General features: G+C 48.0%; 1 protein-coding gene across 1 annotated transcript in view; it reads right to left on the bottom strand.

Moving 5' to 3' along the window:
* TMCO4 (transmembrane and coiled-coil domains 4) overlaps nucleotides 1-3,665 on the bottom strand; it is a 70,296-nt gene extending 66,631 nt beyond the window's left edge. The window contains exon 1 of the mRNA XM_006766641.2: nucleotides 3,550-3,665. The gene's annotated coding sequence lies outside the window, so the exon portion shown is untranslated. The remainder of the gene's footprint in view (nucleotides 1-3,549) is intronic.
* Between the last annotated feature and the right edge of the window lie 14,323 nt (nucleotides 3,666-17,988).

Here is a 17,988-nt window from a genome sequence, read left to right as displayed (position 1 = left end):
GGAGGGGTAGACGAGGTTGGAGGGGATGCTGCCGGGGCCACACCCTGGCCGACCGAGTTCTCCCAGCTAAGGAGTCAGACTTAATTGCTCCCAGCTAAGGAGTCAGGCTTAATTGTAAGGCCACGGCCAGGCGGGGAGCTGTGAGGACATGCAGGACCTCCCCATACTATTTTTACGACTGTCTGTAGTCTATAATTATTTTAAAATAAAAAGTTAAAAAATAAAAAGCAGTGGGGTGTCCCTATAGAATTTGAAAGACTTTTTCTTAAGGTCTAAGTAAACTAAAAATAAAAATTCACCACCTCCCAGAATTAACCAGTTAGTTAATTTAATAAACACATATCAGCACCTATTATGTGCCAGGACTGTCCTGCATGCCGGGGACACAGCAGGGCCTAAGACAGACAGACAACAACCCTCCATCACGGAGCTACATTCTCGTGGGGCAGACAACAATGTGTAAACTCAGAACATTTACAATAAGACCATTTAAAAAACAATGATGAGGGTTCTGAAGGGACAGAAACCTTAGATAATATTTACCCAGATTTCAAGAAACAACTGTGGGCCTTCCTCAAGGTCTCAAAACAGCTGTCAGCTTCTGGATGGTTCTTCTGGGAAATATGCAAATTGTCCTGGAGGCACAAACCAGAAAAACCAGCCTGTGGGTCCACAGGGTGTGGAGTCTGGAGGCCTATGGGACCCGGTTCCCCAGGCTCAGGAAGCCTTGCTACTACTTTCCTCTGGGCCTTTGCCCCCCAGGCCTCGCTGCCTGGGATGCCTTCTCAGAAGGGCTGCAGGCAGCCCTGGACTTTGCTGGAACTGTCTGCTCTAACTCCTCGTGGCCTGAGCTGTGGGTGCTGCACTAACTCCTTGGGTAGCCTGGCAGTAGAGGGCAGGCACCTGATCCCTTCATTCCCATGCCCAACCCTTACCTTCCATAGACTGAGTGATCAGAAAATGCCTCCTACGTGAATGAATGAATGAATGAATGAACTAGTTTTGGGGGCTTAAGCATGAGCTAGATTTTCCTGGTTTTCTCTCTCCTATTCTTACCCTCCCATGGAGCATCAGATGATGAATGAATGAATGAATGAACGAACGAACGAACTAGTTTTGGGGGCTTAAGCAAGAGCTAGATTTTCCTGGTTATCTCTCTCCTATTCTTACCCTCCCATTGAGCATCAGATGGAGGACAGAGATGGAACAAGGGCCAAGTGTCTGGAATGACCCAGGGATGTCTCAGAACCCCAAACCCAGGGTACCCCAAAGCTTCAAATAACCTGAACTTCATCCTAATGGCCTGTTTTCATTCCAAGGAACTAGAATATTATTTTTTGCCTCTTTACGCCTCCGGGGGGTTTTTAATAAGTGATCAGTGATAACACCCTTCCCCTGGATGTTCACCTTTTATGGGGCATGGGAATGTGCCTGTACCATGCCCTACAAACTCAGAGAATCAAGCTACGAGTCCAACCATCTTAAAATGTGCAGAGAAGAAAAATGGCTGGGAGAATATCCTCCGAAATTATTTCCCAAGTTGAGATGCCAGAGACTTCTCTGGATTCCCCAACTTTCTGCCATTTATATGCACTACTTTTGAACTTAGGAGAAAATTAAAATTATTTTGTTTATGTCTCTATCCACAGGCGAGGGGACTGTTAGGAGTTGCATCGGGATGGTGACAGTGGCTGTCTCTAAGCAGGGGGAAGGATTGATTCTGGATTCTTTTAAATTTTTCTTTTATGTTTCTGCTTTCTGAATTTTTAATCATGAGTATGCACTGATTTTAAAATCAGAAAAAAAATGGACATGATTTTAAATTATAATAGGGTGTGCTGCTACAGGCTCCTACTGGCTGGTGAGAAGTAAGGCTAGTGCCTGGAAATGGGTCACGATGGGAATCTTTACACCACAGAAATTGGCAATTGTTACCAATGAGGGATTTTATTTTTCAGAGAGGTGGTGAAGCGCATGCCACTGTCTATGTGATACAATTCCAGTTGTTTTTAAAAAATGTTCCATGGAGCAAGAAGATCACAAGGAAATACATCAGAATGTTCATGATCATTGTCTCTCAGTGGTAGGGCTGTGGGACAAGAAGTAACTGGTTTTTGTTCTTTCCATTTTTCTGTATTTTTAACATTTTCTGTCACAAGCTTCTTGGTGTTTTTATCATAGAAAAAATAGCTTTAATTAAAAATGGCAATTCTGTTCTTGATCGCAGAAAGTCCTGGCCCTGTGCGGCCCAGCCAAGCCTTGCAGGGCTGAGGTCACAGTTACTAGTAAGTCCCATTCCTCTGACCAACAGGTTTTGCTATCAACAAAAAGGATAAGGGTTGGCATGACAGACAGGTATTTCCAGCCATCCACGATGGTGGGATGGAGGTGCCCAGGGTTCCAACTCTAAGGACTGTCCAGTCAGATGGGCTGGGCCCCAAACTAGTCCAGCTGTGGGAGTGTGTGGCAGCTGTGGGGTAAGGGGATGTGCCAACTGAACTGTGCATACTCAGGGGCCTCTGCCCTTTGGTCTGATCAGGATACGGTCACCAAGACACCAAGGCCTGCACTTGACCATGAAGAGCCCTGACTCTCAGGGAAACAACAAAGACACAGTGAGAAGAGCAAGCGAACACTGAGCCGTGGCCAGACTGCAAAGACCAGCTATGGGATGGACAGGGACTGCTCTGTATAGGACCTTGTTTTGATGCCCTATGATTATGATTTTTACCAGTCACATTACCCATCACCAAAGAAAACACTGGCTGCGTTATTTTTGTCAGTAGTGGGGGTAGACAGACATTCCACGAATACCTATCCTTAGTCTGCAAGCACCCACAGTAGGTGTTCAGCCAGTGTTTGTTGACTAACGCCATAAACAATACGTGGGGTTTCTTCTCAGGAAGATGAAAAATTCTGAAGTCAGCATCGAGGAGAAAATCAAATATGATGAATATCATCCTTGAAAATCTTTTAAATCGCCCTTAAAGCCCCATGACCTGGGCCCTTAGAAAATCACATGCAAGGATAAATGACTTTTGTTTTTCTTACATGCTACACTGATGGCCTTTATTTTACTTTTTTTGAACTTGGAGCAGCCAGTGAAGGCCAAGGTCAAATTTGATGTGCCTGTGCCTATGTGTATGTGTTGTTCTCTTTCTCGTTTCTGGTTAACTGCATTTTTAAATGAGTCTGCAGGACAATAAAACGAGCATTTCTACTAGAGAGATGGCTACAGTGTCGCAGGAAGGCTGAGAACTAATTGTCTAATTGTTCTGGAGCCAAGGAGAAGGAAAAGCATCTGGTTGAAGAAATCCTTTATAAAAAATAGAGCTATAGCACTGGTTTCAGCCAGAAACTCCAAAGACTGTAGATCGTGGGACACACACACTCATACACACACACACACATACACACACACACTCATATACACACACACACACACACACACACACGAGATGGTCTCAGAATGGAGGACTCGAGGCAGGACCAGTTTACTCCCCATTCCCCTCACCAGCAATTTGGGAGAGAAACCAATTCATTCCATACCTCTATCTGGAAGTTAAGTTGGAAGCCACTGGTAAATGCAGCATCTCAGGAGGTCTCCATGGCAACAGATCCAACAGAGAAGAACCCAGAGGGTTTTGGACAATCCCACTACAGACCAGAAGAAAAAGGGGATGTTGGCACAAAAAGTTCCCATCCCAGGCTCACTCAGTGATCTGGAGGACGGGCGGGGGGCTGGGGTGACAGGATGCCACCAGGGTGGGTACCCAGGCTCTATAATATTTGTCCACATTTATCATGTGCCTTCTTCTCCGACTCACACTCTAGTACAAGCTGCCATCATCTCTCTGCCATCAGCCTTAAAAAAGGAAAGGACTTTCTGACATATTACAACATGGGTAAAATTTGAGGACATGTTGCTGAGTGGAATCAGCCAGTCACAAAAAAGACAAATACTCAATGATTCTACTTACATGAGGGACTCAGTCAAAATCAATAAGGGCAAGAAGTAGAATGGTGGTTACCATAGGCAGGAGGGAGGGGATGGGGAGTTGTTGTTTAATGGGTAGGGAGTCTCAAACCTGCAAGTTGAAAAGATCTGGAGATTGGTTGCACAACAATGTGAATATACCTAATGCTAACTACTGAATTATAAACTTAAAAATTGGTTAAGACTGAATTTTATGCTCTGTGTATTTTAATCACAATTAAAAGATTTGTCTAGAGAGGTAATCAGGTCATCCTATTTCTTATTGCCAAGGAAGCTAGGTTTTCAGCTATGTCCCAGAGTTAACTAGACTGTGTGGTTCTTGAATTGGGGACTTTGTATTTAATCTTTTTATTTTATTTTATATTTTATTGATTTCAGAGAGAAAGGGAGAAAGAGATAAAAACAACAATGAGAATCATTGATCAGCTGCCTCCTGTACGCCCCCTACTGGGAATCAAGCCCGCAACCCGGGCATGTGCCCTGACTGGGAATGGAACCGTGACCTCCTGGTTCACAGATCAATGCTCAACCACTAAGCCATGCCAGCCACGCAATAACAATTAAATTTTTAAAATTAAAAATCATAACAGCAAATGCTTGGTAAATGTTAGTCATGTGCCACCTCTTTTCACATATCCTCTTGTTTTCTCCTAAAAATCCTACAGTGTAAGTGTTATTATCTCCAGTTTACAGATGAAGACAGAGAGGCCCTGAGAAATGAAGGTCAAGGTCATGGGACATGTGATGTGGAATTTAGACTTGTGCCTGGGTCTTAGGCCCAAGGCAGCCATCTTTTTTTTTTTTTTTTTTTAATATATTTTATTGATTTTTTACAGAGAGGAAGGGAGAGAGATAGAGAGTTAGAAACATCGATGAGAGAGGAACATCGATCAGCTGCCTCCTGCACATCTCCCACTGGGGATGTGCCCGCAACCCAGGTACATGCCCTTGACCGGAATCGAACCTGGGACCTTTCAGTCCGCAAGCCGACGCTCAAGCCACTGAGCCAAACCGGTTTCGGCCCTAAGGCAGCCATCTTAACTATGATGCTACACTGCTTCTCTTTGGCCAAGTGGCCAGAAAGATTTCAAACACAATTTGAAAACCACCAAATTAGATGTATCTCAATAGCTCCCATCTGTCCACAGGCTAACATCTCATTTTTCAGCCAGCCCCAGGCATCTCTGTGATGGGCCTAACCTGCCTTTTCACCTTTATTTTCCTTTACTCGCCTTTTTCCAGCCAGCTGTGAGCCAAACTGAGCCAGCCACTGCTTCCAGCCCATGCTGGGTTTCCCACCTCGGGCCTCAGCTTGTGCTGTTTTTTTCTGGGTGTAGATCTTCACATCCAAATGGTGCCCTTTTCCAAAAGCAGTCTAATAATAAAATCCGTGAATATTTCCAGTGGGTTTACTCTCATGACCCCATGTCAGCCTCACAACCACCTTACGAGGAAGACTACCACTGTACCCATTTTACAGATGAGAAAACTGAGGCTCAGAGGTGCAGGCCGCACGGCTAGCAAGTGGCAGTGCCAGGATGTATCCCCCAGGCTTGTGCGACTTCAAACCCAGGTTCTTCCCCACTTCACTGAAGGGGCGCAGGTACTGCCATGAGACTTTGCGGATTTGTCCAGCTAAAGTGGGGCCTGCCACCTCGGAAGCCCCTGAGGCTTCGTCTGGGCCACCCCACCTCCTCTCGGGTTTAATGACTGGTGGCTTCTGTGCTTGTTCCCATGACCAGGAGGGTCAGGGTGGCAGTGGATGATGCTGGGACATCTGGACTTCCCCCGACTCCCCAACAGAGCTCTCTTGGTACTCATTTGGGTCTAAAACAGGGGGTACCACCACTTCCTCTTCCCCAGACAGGTGACTTTTCTTTATGGAATTTGCCACCACTTGATGGTGGATTCCAGCTCGTTGGTGGTCTGTCTCCCTCCCGAGGGGAAGCTCCATGAGGGCAGTGCCTTTTGTATCGTGTTCCCGGATGTATCCTGGAACAGTGCCTGGAGAGCAGGTGAAAGATCGAACGAATGAACACCTGCCCCCACAACTAAGAAATAACTTCAGCATTATTTTTTGCTGAAGGACAATACAGTTTTGTTTGTTTGTTTTGTTAATTCTCACCCGAGGATATTTTGTCCCCACTGATTTTTAGGTACAGTAGGAGAGAGAGTGAAAGAGAGAGAAACATGGATGTGAGATAAATACATCAATTGGTTGCCTTCTACACGAGCCCTGACCAGAGCCTGGGCTGGGGAAGAACTTGCAACCTAGATACATGCCCTTGACCAGAATTGAACCCGGGACCCTATGTTCTATACCAGGAGTCCTCAAACTATGGCCCGCGGGCCACATGCAAATACAAATATTGTATTTATTTCCGTTTTGTTTTTTTACTTCAAAATAAGATATGTGCAGTGTGCATAGGAATTTGTTCATAGTTTTTTTTAAACTATAGTCCGGCCCTCCAATGGTCTGAGGGACAGTGAACTGGCCCCCTGTTTAAAAAGTTTGAGGACCCCTGCTCTATACACTGAGTCAAAGCAGTTAGGGCAATACAGTTTTATAAAAAGTGAGGTCCCTATATTTGCTCAAGAGCTATCCCTAAAGGTAGATTTCATTACTGGGCATCCCTCTAAGCAAACTTGGACCAGCCCCAGAAGGCCTGGGGGCTATGGTCCAGGTGGAGTACAGGGTACAGGCAGAAATTACTCCTGATGAAGACTCCATAAATCCACCTGAGATAAACCTCCCACGTATGTCCCTGGGACGTCTTGTGACCTGCGGTACTAGTGTAGTTTGGACTCAGATCTGAAGGATGAGGAGGTGTTAACTAGGAAAAGTGAGACAGGGAGGAGGAGTGGTCTAGACGAGCACGGGCAAAGGCTCGGGGGAGGAAGGGAGCCGTGTGCCTCAAGCACAGAGGGCCATTGATAACGTGCTCTGAGACAGGCTGGAGGAGGCCCAGCGTAGGTGGGGCCCAGGCTGTGTAGAGCCTTGTGGTCCATGCTAAGGCTTTTGTTCTTCACCCTAAGAAAATGTGCAGCTGCACAGGGTTTTACACAGAGGATGGTACAATCAGATCCGTCAGGCTGCCCAGTTAACTACCCATCTGGAGGGTAGTTAACTGGAAAGAGCATTGGCCCTGGCCAGTTAGGATCAGTGGATAGAGCATCGGCCGGCGTGGACTGAAGGGTCCAGGATTCGAATCTGGTCAAGAACACATACCTTGGTTGCAGGTTCCTCGGCCCTGGTTGGGGTGCATGCAGGAGGCAACCAATCGATGGGTCTCTCTCACATTGATGTTTCTCTTTGTCTCTCCCTCTCCCTTCCACTCTCTCTAAAAATCAATGGGAAAATATCCTTGGGTAAGGATTAACAACAACAACAAAAACACAAACTATAAAAAATATTCCTATATAATAAAAGCCTAATATGCTAAGTGTCCAGTCGTCCAGTTGTCCTTTCAACCAATCAAAGTGTAATATGCTAATGATATGTTAAGGCCGCTCAACCGCTTGCTATGATGTGCACTGACCACCAGGGAGCAGATAGTTGACCGGTTGACCAGTCATATGACGGGCACTGACCACCAGGGAGCAGATAGTTGACCAGTTGACCAGTCATATGACGGGCACTGACCACCAGGGAGCAGACACTCCCGTGGTCCTTTCCCAGCTGGCCAGTACCCGCAATCCCTCCCTGGCCTCGATTGTGCACTGGTGGGGTCTCTTGGCCTGGCCTGCGACCTCTTGCAATCCGGGACCCCTCTGGGGATGTAGGAGAGTTGGTTTGGGCCCAATCCCGCAGGCCAGGCCAAGGGACCCCACTGGTGCACAAATTCGTGCACTGGGTCTCTAGTTAAAAAAAATAAAAAGAAAGTGGTTTGGGCCCACTCCAGCCACCACCCCCCCTGCCCACTATCCCACATTCAAGGCAGCGGTGCCCCCATCTCATCTGAGGCCCCAGTTTACAACGTACAGCAGTCCTCTCAGGTCCCACATGTGCAGGCCCAGGTGGCTGAGCAACCACTGTCACCTGGTGTTACCAGGGCAGGGACAGCTGGGTTCAGGCAGATGAGAATTCTGCAGGCTCAGACCTCGATAAGCTTCACAAGCTGAGCTATGTCACCTGGTCAGTCACCTGCGCCCCTCCAACCGCTCCTGGGCCTTAGGCCTGAAACGCAAAAAGGCTCCCCGAGCGGCAGACACTGCACAGGGCTCTTTGTGGCTCCTACCATCCTCATGACAACCTTGGAGACAGGCATTTTACAAATGAGGGCACTGTCCCAGAGGACTCAGTGAAGAAGCCACAGAGCTGGGACCTGAGCCCACATCTGTCTGATGCTGCATGCAGGACTGTCAAGGTTGCAAATGCTACCGTGCTGACTGTGATGTGAGCATTCCACTTCTAGTGCGGGGCGGCCTCCTCGCCTGGAACTCAGCCACCCCCATCGCTGCCTCTTACATCTTCTTACTGAGAGCGGAAACAGGTTATCCACAGGGTTCCTAGAGCCTCTAAGGCCGCGGCTGCCAACCGGTGGTCCGTGGACCACTGGTAGTCCATGAGGTCAGAAAGGTTGGTGACCACTGCTCTAAAGAAACACCCCAGTGGTCCGTGAGGTCAGAAAGGTTGGTGACCGCTGCTCTAAAGAAACACCCTAGCTTACACCTGACTTGACAGGGCCTCTGACACAGGCCACGCTTTGGACTGATAAAATATATTTAAAAAAAGAAAAAAAGAAACACCCTAGCTTACGCCTGACTTGACAGGGCTTTGGATTTGCTTTATTTACCATTTAGGACGCATTTCGACATAGTATCATCAGCTCTATGAAGTATTATGACCCCCACTGTATTCGAAAGCAAAGGCCCAGAGAGGTGGGTGACAAGATCACACAGCTAGGAAGTGGCAGTGCCAGGCTGCCAGGCGCTGAGGTTTGGTTTGGGGCTTCCTTTGGGCCACTCCCTACCCACCTAGTCCCCTCACCCCCAAACCCCTGGGAGTGGGGTGAATGCTCAGGCTGGCAGAGCATCTCCAACAAGCAAGGGTCAAAGGCTCAGAGGGTTGGAGGCTGTGAGATTCAGTCTTTCTTTGTCCTCTTTATGTACTTCACAGGGCAGGAAGATTCCAATGGTCTCTCCTCTCTGCCCATCCCCCCCTACCCACCCCCTAAACCCTCCACTGAAGGGCAGTGTTCTATTCCACTCTCTGGGGTGTACTCCTGGAGGGCGGCACTTGTCTTGTTCACTGCTGTATCCTCAGGGCCTAAACAATGCACACACCAGCACACAGTAGGTGCTCAATAAATATTTGCTGAATGAATGAATGGATGGATACAGTGAAATGAACACTGGACTAGGGAAAGGAGAACTACCTGTGGACTCCTACTCTGTGTTAGTCAGTAGTCTCTAGGGCAACCAAGGCCCTGGCTCTAGCCTGGCTGTGCTCCTGACTCCCTGTGTGACCCAGGGCAGGGCAGAGAAGGGCACTGTGAAGGCCTACTCTGTGCCAGACACTGGGTCAGGCTGCAGGTTGGGGTAACCCAGGTTCTTATCCTGTTCTCCCTTGCTGTGTGGTCTTGGGGAAATCACCCCATCTCTCTGAGCCTCAGTTTACTGAGCTGTAGAATCCACCCTAAAGTTAGTAGCAGCAATTCTTCCCTCCTGAGGAGTCAGGCCGGCCTGTAACTCTGGGGGCCTGGGCTTTTCTGCACCTTGAGGGTCTGCTATGAGCTCAGAGGCTACAGGGGCAAGGAAAGAGGGGGTGAGGGGTGCCGGGGGAGCTGCGTGGGAACAGGGAAGCCCAGGGATCCCAGGTGACCTTGAGCGAGTACCTTCTCCTCCTGGGACCAGAGCAGTGGCCTCACTCACCAAAGGAGGGGGCTGGGTGACCGCTGAGGGCTGGGAGCTGCGAGGCAGGAGCCGGCCCCAGCGCTCCGCCACGCCTCAGTTTCCCCAGCCGCCTCCCCACGTGATTTCTAAGGGCACTTCCGGCTCGGAAGGAAAACAAGCAACAACCAGGCAGCCTCGTCTCAGGGCACTCCCGGTGGATCGGCGCCCCCGAGGGGCGGGGGGCGGAGGGCGGGGCGGGGGGGGAAATGTATTGGTAAAAATTAGTGATAGTCTGTCCTTTTAGTGATATTGCTACAAAACTCACTTGTGAGTATGAAAGAGGCCTATTTTGTGTGTGCTGAATTTCATATTATTTGCCTCCTAACCTGTCTCAGTCTAGTCGGGCCAACCCCGGCGCGAAACTCGGGCTGTGGGTGCATTGCCCTGCGGGGTTGTCTGCAGAAGCGCTTAGGAGACGCTTAAGGCGGGGGAGGGAGGGCTGAGCAGCGATTGGATGGAAATCTTCCCAAGTAAATTATGGGAAATCAAATAACCAGCCACAGAAACACCGTTCTCGGGCACATGGACAGCACTTGGAAGCTGACGGATGTTGAGATAGCCATGCGTTCGCTGATTTTTCTTTCGGTTTCTCTAACGCTAACTTTCATTCAGTCTTAGGACCTTTGCACTTGAGGTGCCCGTGCCTGGCACTCTGCCCCCAGACCTTCCTCTTCCTGCGTCTGTTTCCAGCTCTTTCCTGCAGTGTCCACTCAGGCTGGCATCTGTGAGTCTTCCCTAACCACCCAGCACACTCAGTCATTGAACACACGTTTTCTGAGCACCTACTATGTGCCAGGTACTGTTCTCTAAGTGCAGGGGAATCACATACCAGGCTTCCAGTCCTGTTCTATTTAATCGTAATATTTCTGACTCTGCGGAATTACCTTGTTCATTTTCAGTTTGCACTTTATTATCTGCCATTCGCACTAGAATTTAAAAGCCCAGAGAATGGGGGTCTTGGCTGCCTTGTCCTCTGCTATGTGCCCAGCCCCAAGGGCTGTGCCAGGCACTTGGTAGGTGTTCAGAGTCATGAATGGATCTTATTCACTTAGTGACTATGCATTCTTATCATACCCATTCTACAGGACAGGAAACTGAGGCTCAGGCCTAGGCCATGCAGAGCCACAGAGCTAATGAGTGCCAGAGCAGAAGCATGAATCACTGCAGCTGCAAGGGCTATTGCTCTTTCAGTGAAACAGCCCAGTACCTTGAATGGAAAAGGCTGTGCGTGGGGTCAGGGACCAGCTATCACTGTGGAATCTGTGACTCATGCATGCCTTGTAGAATGCTCTGGGTCTTCCTCTGCTCATCTCCTCGCTGGCCAATCAGGACCATATATAATTACATATTGTTTTTGTGATTAATCACTATGCTTTAACTATGTTCAATTTGTAACAATGAAATTGGGGGTCACCACAACATGAGGAACTGTATTAAAGGGTTGCGGCCTTAGGAAGGTTGAGAACTACTGTGCTAGAGGAAGAAGCCTTTTCATGACCATGAACAAAACCGCCCAGAATTTATTGAGTAGCAGGTGAGGTTGTAGGCATTGCAGATACAGCAGGGGGAAGGCTAACGCTTGGGCCAAAATTGCCAGATTTAACAACAACAAAAAACCCCCACAAAAAACAAAAAAAAAAACAGGACACCCAATTACATTAGATTTTCAGATACACAAATAAATACTGTTTTAGTAGGAGTACGTCTTAATATTGCCAAGGACATGGTTCTACTAAATTTAATGAATATAAATTATTCATCGTGTATCTGAAATTTAAATGTAACCGGTGTTCTGTATTTTATCCAGCAACCCTACTTGGGCCCCACCCCCAGGGATTCTGATTCTGCTGGTCTGGGGTTGGGCCGGCCATAGGTGTTGTTCACAAGTTCACCAGGCATTCACATGTGTGCCCGGTGTCAGGAGCCACTGGTGGAGGGCCTGTCTATGCATTTCGTTCTGCATGTGACAGTCAGTTGTGGAGGGTTGGGGGCAGTGATGTGACATGATCTCATCTTTCAAAAGGATCTCAAGAGTAGACACCGGTAACCAGTTAGGAAGCTGTCGTAATAGTCCAGGCCAGGAAGGGGCCTGGGTTTGTTGAGCACCTACTATGGGCTAAGCACAGTAAGAGCATATAATGGAGACATAGGTTCTTGGGTTCTGCCCAGACCTACCCAGTTTAGAATTTCTGGAGGGTATGGAAGCCTAGGAATTTATACTTTTAACAAGTTTCCCTGGGAAAAGAAGAAGAAACAATAACAACAACAAGTTCCTTTGGTAAGTCCAGTGAATAATCAGATTTGGAGCAACTGAACGATTGGATTCTATTGTCTCAGAAATTATAGAAATAACGTGAATACTGGTTATTCATGGTTAGCATTACCCTTGGGGCTGGCTCTGCATGCTTTCCATACATACTTCATATGATTTAATCCTATGTCGTTTACACTATTATTAGCCCCATTTCACAGAGGAAGGAAGGAACTGAGGCTCAGAGAGGTTATATAACTGGCCAGGGTCACTGAGCTACAAAGATGTTAGAGCCAGGATTTGATCCCAGATCCGCTGATTCTGCTATCCTGCCCTCTCATAGGCTTAAACATCAATACAGGTTCAGAGATATTTATATGAGTTGCAAATAAAGGATCCCCAGCAGGGAATGGCTCCTTGGTTCTGTCCCATAGATGTCCATCTTCCCAGGACATGGGTGGGGCCTGGCCTGGTCTGGGATTTTGTTGAATGGAACTACATACCCGGGCGATGTCACATGAAGGCAGCCCCACATCCCTTCCCACAGAGCATCGTTATGATGCCGTCATGATGAACTTGAGACTGAGTGACTCAGGAGATGGTTTATGGTCACTTCTTTCGTAAATGACGCGCAGAATAGACAGTGCTCCCGTGGGGAGGGACTGGACACACCTTTAGAGGAAGGTCAGGGCGGAGGGTGTTGCAGATGGTTTGTGGTTGCCATGGATATTGTCATGGCTGAGCAATCTCTTGTTTATGTTTCCAAGGCAACTTTGACCCTGAAGAACTTAACATCTTCTTGTTAATTGGACCATCAGCTGGAATTGGCTAAGCTACATGGTTTGGGGTCAAAGACATCTAGGTTAATATTTCCCTCCATTGTTCTTGTCTGTTAGGAGATTAGGACTTGTCTTATTTATCCTTTTGTGTTCTTGTCCTGAGATTTGCAAATATTAAGACTGTCCTGTTCCTCCCCACCGTGTCTGAGCCAGGAGACAGAAGTGGAGAGAAACAGTCTTCATGAAGGCCCAGGTCTTAGTTTCATTATTGCCAAGGCCCAACAGGAACCTGTCTTTGTTCCCTGGCTCCCTGGCTTGTGGCAGCTTGTTTGGGCTTTGGAAGGGCTGCAGGTCATAGTGGAATTTTTTAGAAACCAGAGGCTTGGGCAGTTCCTGTATTGGTTCAGGAATATTGGTTGCAAGCAACAGAAACAGATTCTGGCTATCTAAAGAAAAATAGTAATTGTAAAGAAGAAACCTGAGTGTTCACTGACTCAACCAGTGGCTCAAGGACCAGAGCTCTGGAGCCCATCTGGTCTGCTGCTGCTGCTGCCCTTTCCAACTTGCATCCCTCCATCACTTACCCCACCCCCACCTGCCCCACCTCACCCCACCCTATTCATTACTAGCCTCAAGTTCTGGGAAAGATCATGTGACTTATATCATGTGACCACCTCAGGAGAAATAGGAGGTGGGTAGAAGAAGGACCAAGAACCCCAGTTGGTGTAGTGGGAGAACTTCGATAAGATTAACCAGAGGGCAGTTTTCTTAGAAAGGGAAAAGGGGGAGTAGGGCAAGTGGAGGCGGGTGGCTGAATATAAGACAGTCAAAGGAAAGAAGAGAAGACAAGTGTCCACTGTAGCTTTGTCCTCTTTGAGGAAACAAACCCTTAAGGCGGGCAGTCAAGCGTCCTGAAGGACAAGCTTGTGGGCCTCTCAATGCTGACACGCTGCAGATGGAAGCAGTGTGGAGCAGTGGGAAGTGCAGATACAGCTTTCGGGTCAGTGAGTTCAAATTCTGGTACTTCACTCACTTGCTTGTGACCTTGGTCAAGTAAGTGCCTTAATGCCCTGGGCTTTAACTCTTTACTTTGTGAAATGCGGGTAATAAGTAATTGTCTTATGGCTGTTGCATAGATTAAAGATAATTTAGGAATTGTGGATTTCGATTTTAACTCCATCTCTGATGTATTGGGCACTTTTTTGTGTGTGGAGGAATATCAGAGCTTCTGTGAACTTCAGTTTCCCATCCACAGAATGGGAGAAGTAAGATCTAACTGGGGAGTCCAGCAGATGCAGTTATGAGCCCGATATTGCCACTCACGTGCTTACAAGGCTCTGGGCAAGTTTTTCAGCTTTAACTTGAAATAACGCAGCGAAGGGGCATGGTGCAAGCACAGGTCCTCTGTTGGCTTCCTAGGGCTGCCATATAAGGTGTCACAACACCTTGTTTCTTAAACAACAGGAATGTTTGGGCTCAACACTTCCGGAAGCTACAAGATCGAGGTGCGGGCAATGTGGGTTCCCGCTGAGAACTCTGTGGGAGAATCTATTCCATGCCTCTCTCCTGGCTCCTGGTGGCTGCTGGCCACTGGTGGCTTTCCGTGGCTTCTGCTGCATCACCCTGGCCTCTGCCTTCATCGGCACATGGCATCCTCCCTGTGTGTCTTCACATTGTCCTCCCTCTGTGTGTGTCTGCCTCAGGGTCCAAATTTCCCCTTTTTATGAGGACACCAGTCACATCGTTTCATGGCCCACCCCAATGACTTCATTTTAACGTGATTATCTTTGCAAAAACCCTATTTCCAAAGGAGATCACATTCTGAGGTGGTGGGGTTAGGGCTTCAACCCAGCTTCTTTTGGGGAGGGGAACACAATTCAACCCACGACAGGCGCTTTGCATGGGTTAGTTTCCTTCCTCATCAAAGTGCCCTGTCAATCAAGATTAAGTACCCTGATCACTGCTTGGAACAGAGCAGACGCTCAATCAATATTTGTTGAATAAATAAATGCATGGATGGGCCTAAGATCTCATGGTGTTCTGAATTGTTCACAGTTCTCCACTGACCCAGTAAATAGTCCTCCTTTTAAAAGAGTGATCTCAAGATCTTCTGACAAGAATATAAAGTTGATACGAATGGCTCCAGGCAGTTTCAAGAGCAGAGATCTGATATCCCGTTGAATGTGCACTATGCTGTTCCCACAGTCTGAGAACTTGCAGGACCGTCTTTCATTCCTGGAAAGGCTTTCCTTTGCCACAAAGAATTAATTGCTCTGGCAAAGGCTGGAACACTTCCTGCAGTTACTTACAAAGAGGTTCCCACCATGAACAGGTGCTGGAAGGTGAGATGAGAACACAGCGGTGGGTAATGGGGCAGGTAGGATCCTACAGCCCTCGGCCCCAGACACCCACTTAGTCAGGAAGCTATAACCAAGTGGGGGAATGCCATCTCTTCTTAATCCTTTCTTTAAAAATACATATTTTTATTGATTTCAGAGAGTAAGGAGGAGGGATAGAGAGATAGAAACATCAATGATGAGAGAGAATCATTGATCGGCTGCCTCCTGCACGCCCCCTCCCCCCCCGGGGACTGAGCCCGCAACCTGGGCATGTATCCTTGGCTGGAATCGAACCTGTGACCCTTTAGTCCGCAGGCTGATGCTCTATCCGCTGAGACAAGCCTGCTAGAGCTCTTCTTAATTCCTCACCCTTCAGGCCAGGGGGCCCGCATACCTTGAGTGCTTATGATGGGCCGGAAATGTTCCTTTTGATACAGCAAAGTGACTCCAAGTCTGCTCTCTGGAGTTGGGCCTCTGCAGTCTACTCTTGGCCCACTGCCTCGCTCTGTGCTCCCCAGCAAGGTGCTTAACTTCTCTGTTCTCAGTTATCCCTGTTTGTAATTTGGGGGTAATCATAGTATCCACCTCATAGCAGAGGTAATTTAACACATGCAATATACTTCCCACAGTGCACTAGCATCGTGTTAGCCATGATTGTTTTCTTATATTTTGCTGAGGACACGGCTGCTGTGGAGGCTGGTCATGGGGAGGTGAATTCTAGTGGCCAGGTTTTAGTAAGATCGAATAAAATAAGAGGAGTCTGTTCTCAACTTGCTAGAACCCGACCCTCTCTCTCTCCTTGTTTTTTTTTCATGTCTCTGCTTTCCCTCCTTATGATTTTGAATGCTCACCAAGGGTTATTTTGTTAATTCCTCCAGCAAGCCTTTGAAATGGGGATTGTAAGCTCTGTCTCATGGGTAAGGAACCTGAGACTCAGACAGGTAAGGTGACGTGTAGGTGCTGAAGCTAGAATTCAAGGCAGGTGTGTTTGACTGCAAGGCCACAGATTGGGAGATGGGTCTGATGGGGGTGAAATTTGCCCAACCTTCCCTCCCCCCAATTCTTCATCCTTTGGACTTCCCCTTAGGACCTAAGCACAAAGTTCTCCACCAGATCACCTGCCCTGGACAGTTTCCACTCTATCCTATCATCAAAGCCAGCCCCCTGAACAGGCCCCAGGAAACCCATTTACCCACGGGGTCAATGATTAATGACAAAGGCCACCCATTAGGACAGAGGGTTCTCATCCGGGAGTGCTTTGAATCGTCATGGAAACTCTGGGAGGTGAGTGGTGTCCCCCCCCAACTCCACAGGTGAGCAAGCTAAGGCTCAGAGAAGCTCTGTAACTGGTCATACGCCAGGTCAGAACTTAGCTTTGAACCTTGGCCTGACTCCCTGTTTCCTTCCACTCACACCCTTTTCCCACACCGCCTGTTTCCTCTGCTCCCCTGCAGGGCAGCCTGGGCTGATACTGGCCTCTGGGGCTCTCTGTCCCCATACTGCAGGGGCCAGCAGCTCTTTGGGACCAGCTGGGCTTCCGGGGGAGTGGGACAGTAGTGTCAGGACATCTTTGCTCAGGGGGAGGGAGAGTACACTGGTTGGGGACCATGTAACAACAGAGCTCCCTGCAGGGGAGGCTGGGACTGGATGGTAAAAGTCTGTAGGAAAGCCATCTCATTTGTATCATTCTCTTTTCTTTCTCTTTAGCATAGACAACAGGTTCTGGAATTCTCTGGCCTCTCTGAGTGCCTGGCCATTGGAATTTGGAGGCTCCTGAGCTTAATCTTCTACTCTCCCTTGCAAGCCCACAAGTGGCCACCAGCTTCCTGGTTGTTTTGGAACTGCACGCAAAGGACACAGCATGATGGAACAGAAAGGGCTCTGAAAGTGGCCGGCTGTGCAACCTGAGGCAGATGAATTTACCTCTCTGATCCTCAGTCTCCTCATCAGCAAATGATCTCTACTTGCATAGGTTATCATGAAGATTCAGCTAGATAATGCACATAGAGCAGTTTGGCAGGGCTTGGCACATAGTAAGCACTCAATAAACATGCACCCACCGTTATTAATGTAGAAATGGTGCTGTCATTAACAACTGAAATCTTTTTTTTTTTTGTATTTTATAACAACTGAAATCTTGGTGAAGATTTTCTTGTTGGTGGAGGGTCCAAGAACTAGGTGGAATAGGAATGATGGTGAGTGGAGAGAGAATGTTCTTTGCCTACCCTACTGGCACGCATCCCAAAGCACACATGCCCAAGGCCAGCTCAGGAAATGACAAACAATTATTGTCACTAACTCCTCCTGGGGACACAGGGTATTCTTTTCTTTCTTTTTTTTAATCCTCACGCAAGGATTTTTTTCATTGATTTTTAAGAGAGTGGAAGAGAGAGGGAAAGATAGAGAGACATATCAATGTGAGAGAAACACATCGATTGGTTGCCTCTTGCATGAGCCCTGACCAGGGCCCAGGCCGGGGAGGAGCCTGCAACCGAGGTACATGCCCTTGCCTGGAATTGAACCTGGGACCCTTCAGTCCACAGGCTGACACTCTATCCACTGAGCAAAAGCAGCCAGGGTGAGACAGGGTTCCATTTGGCCTTGGCTTGACAGTGTAGGCAACACATGCCCGCATCCACTCACACATTCTCTCTCAGCACCAGGAGTCTCTAAAGCCAATAGCGTGGGTGTCACCGGACCCTGGAAGGACCTTATAAGAGAAAAAGA

The sequence above is a fragment of the Myotis davidii genome, unplaced genomic scaffold (assembly GCF_000327345.1).
Source record: "Myotis davidii unplaced genomic scaffold, ASM32734v1 scaffold299, whole genome shotgun sequence".
Taxonomy (NCBI): domain Eukaryota; kingdom Metazoa; phylum Chordata; class Mammalia; order Chiroptera; family Vespertilionidae; genus Myotis; species Myotis davidii.
The sequence above is the reverse complement of the archived record's forward strand: the minus strand, read 5'-3'. Positions and strand labels throughout refer to the sequence as shown.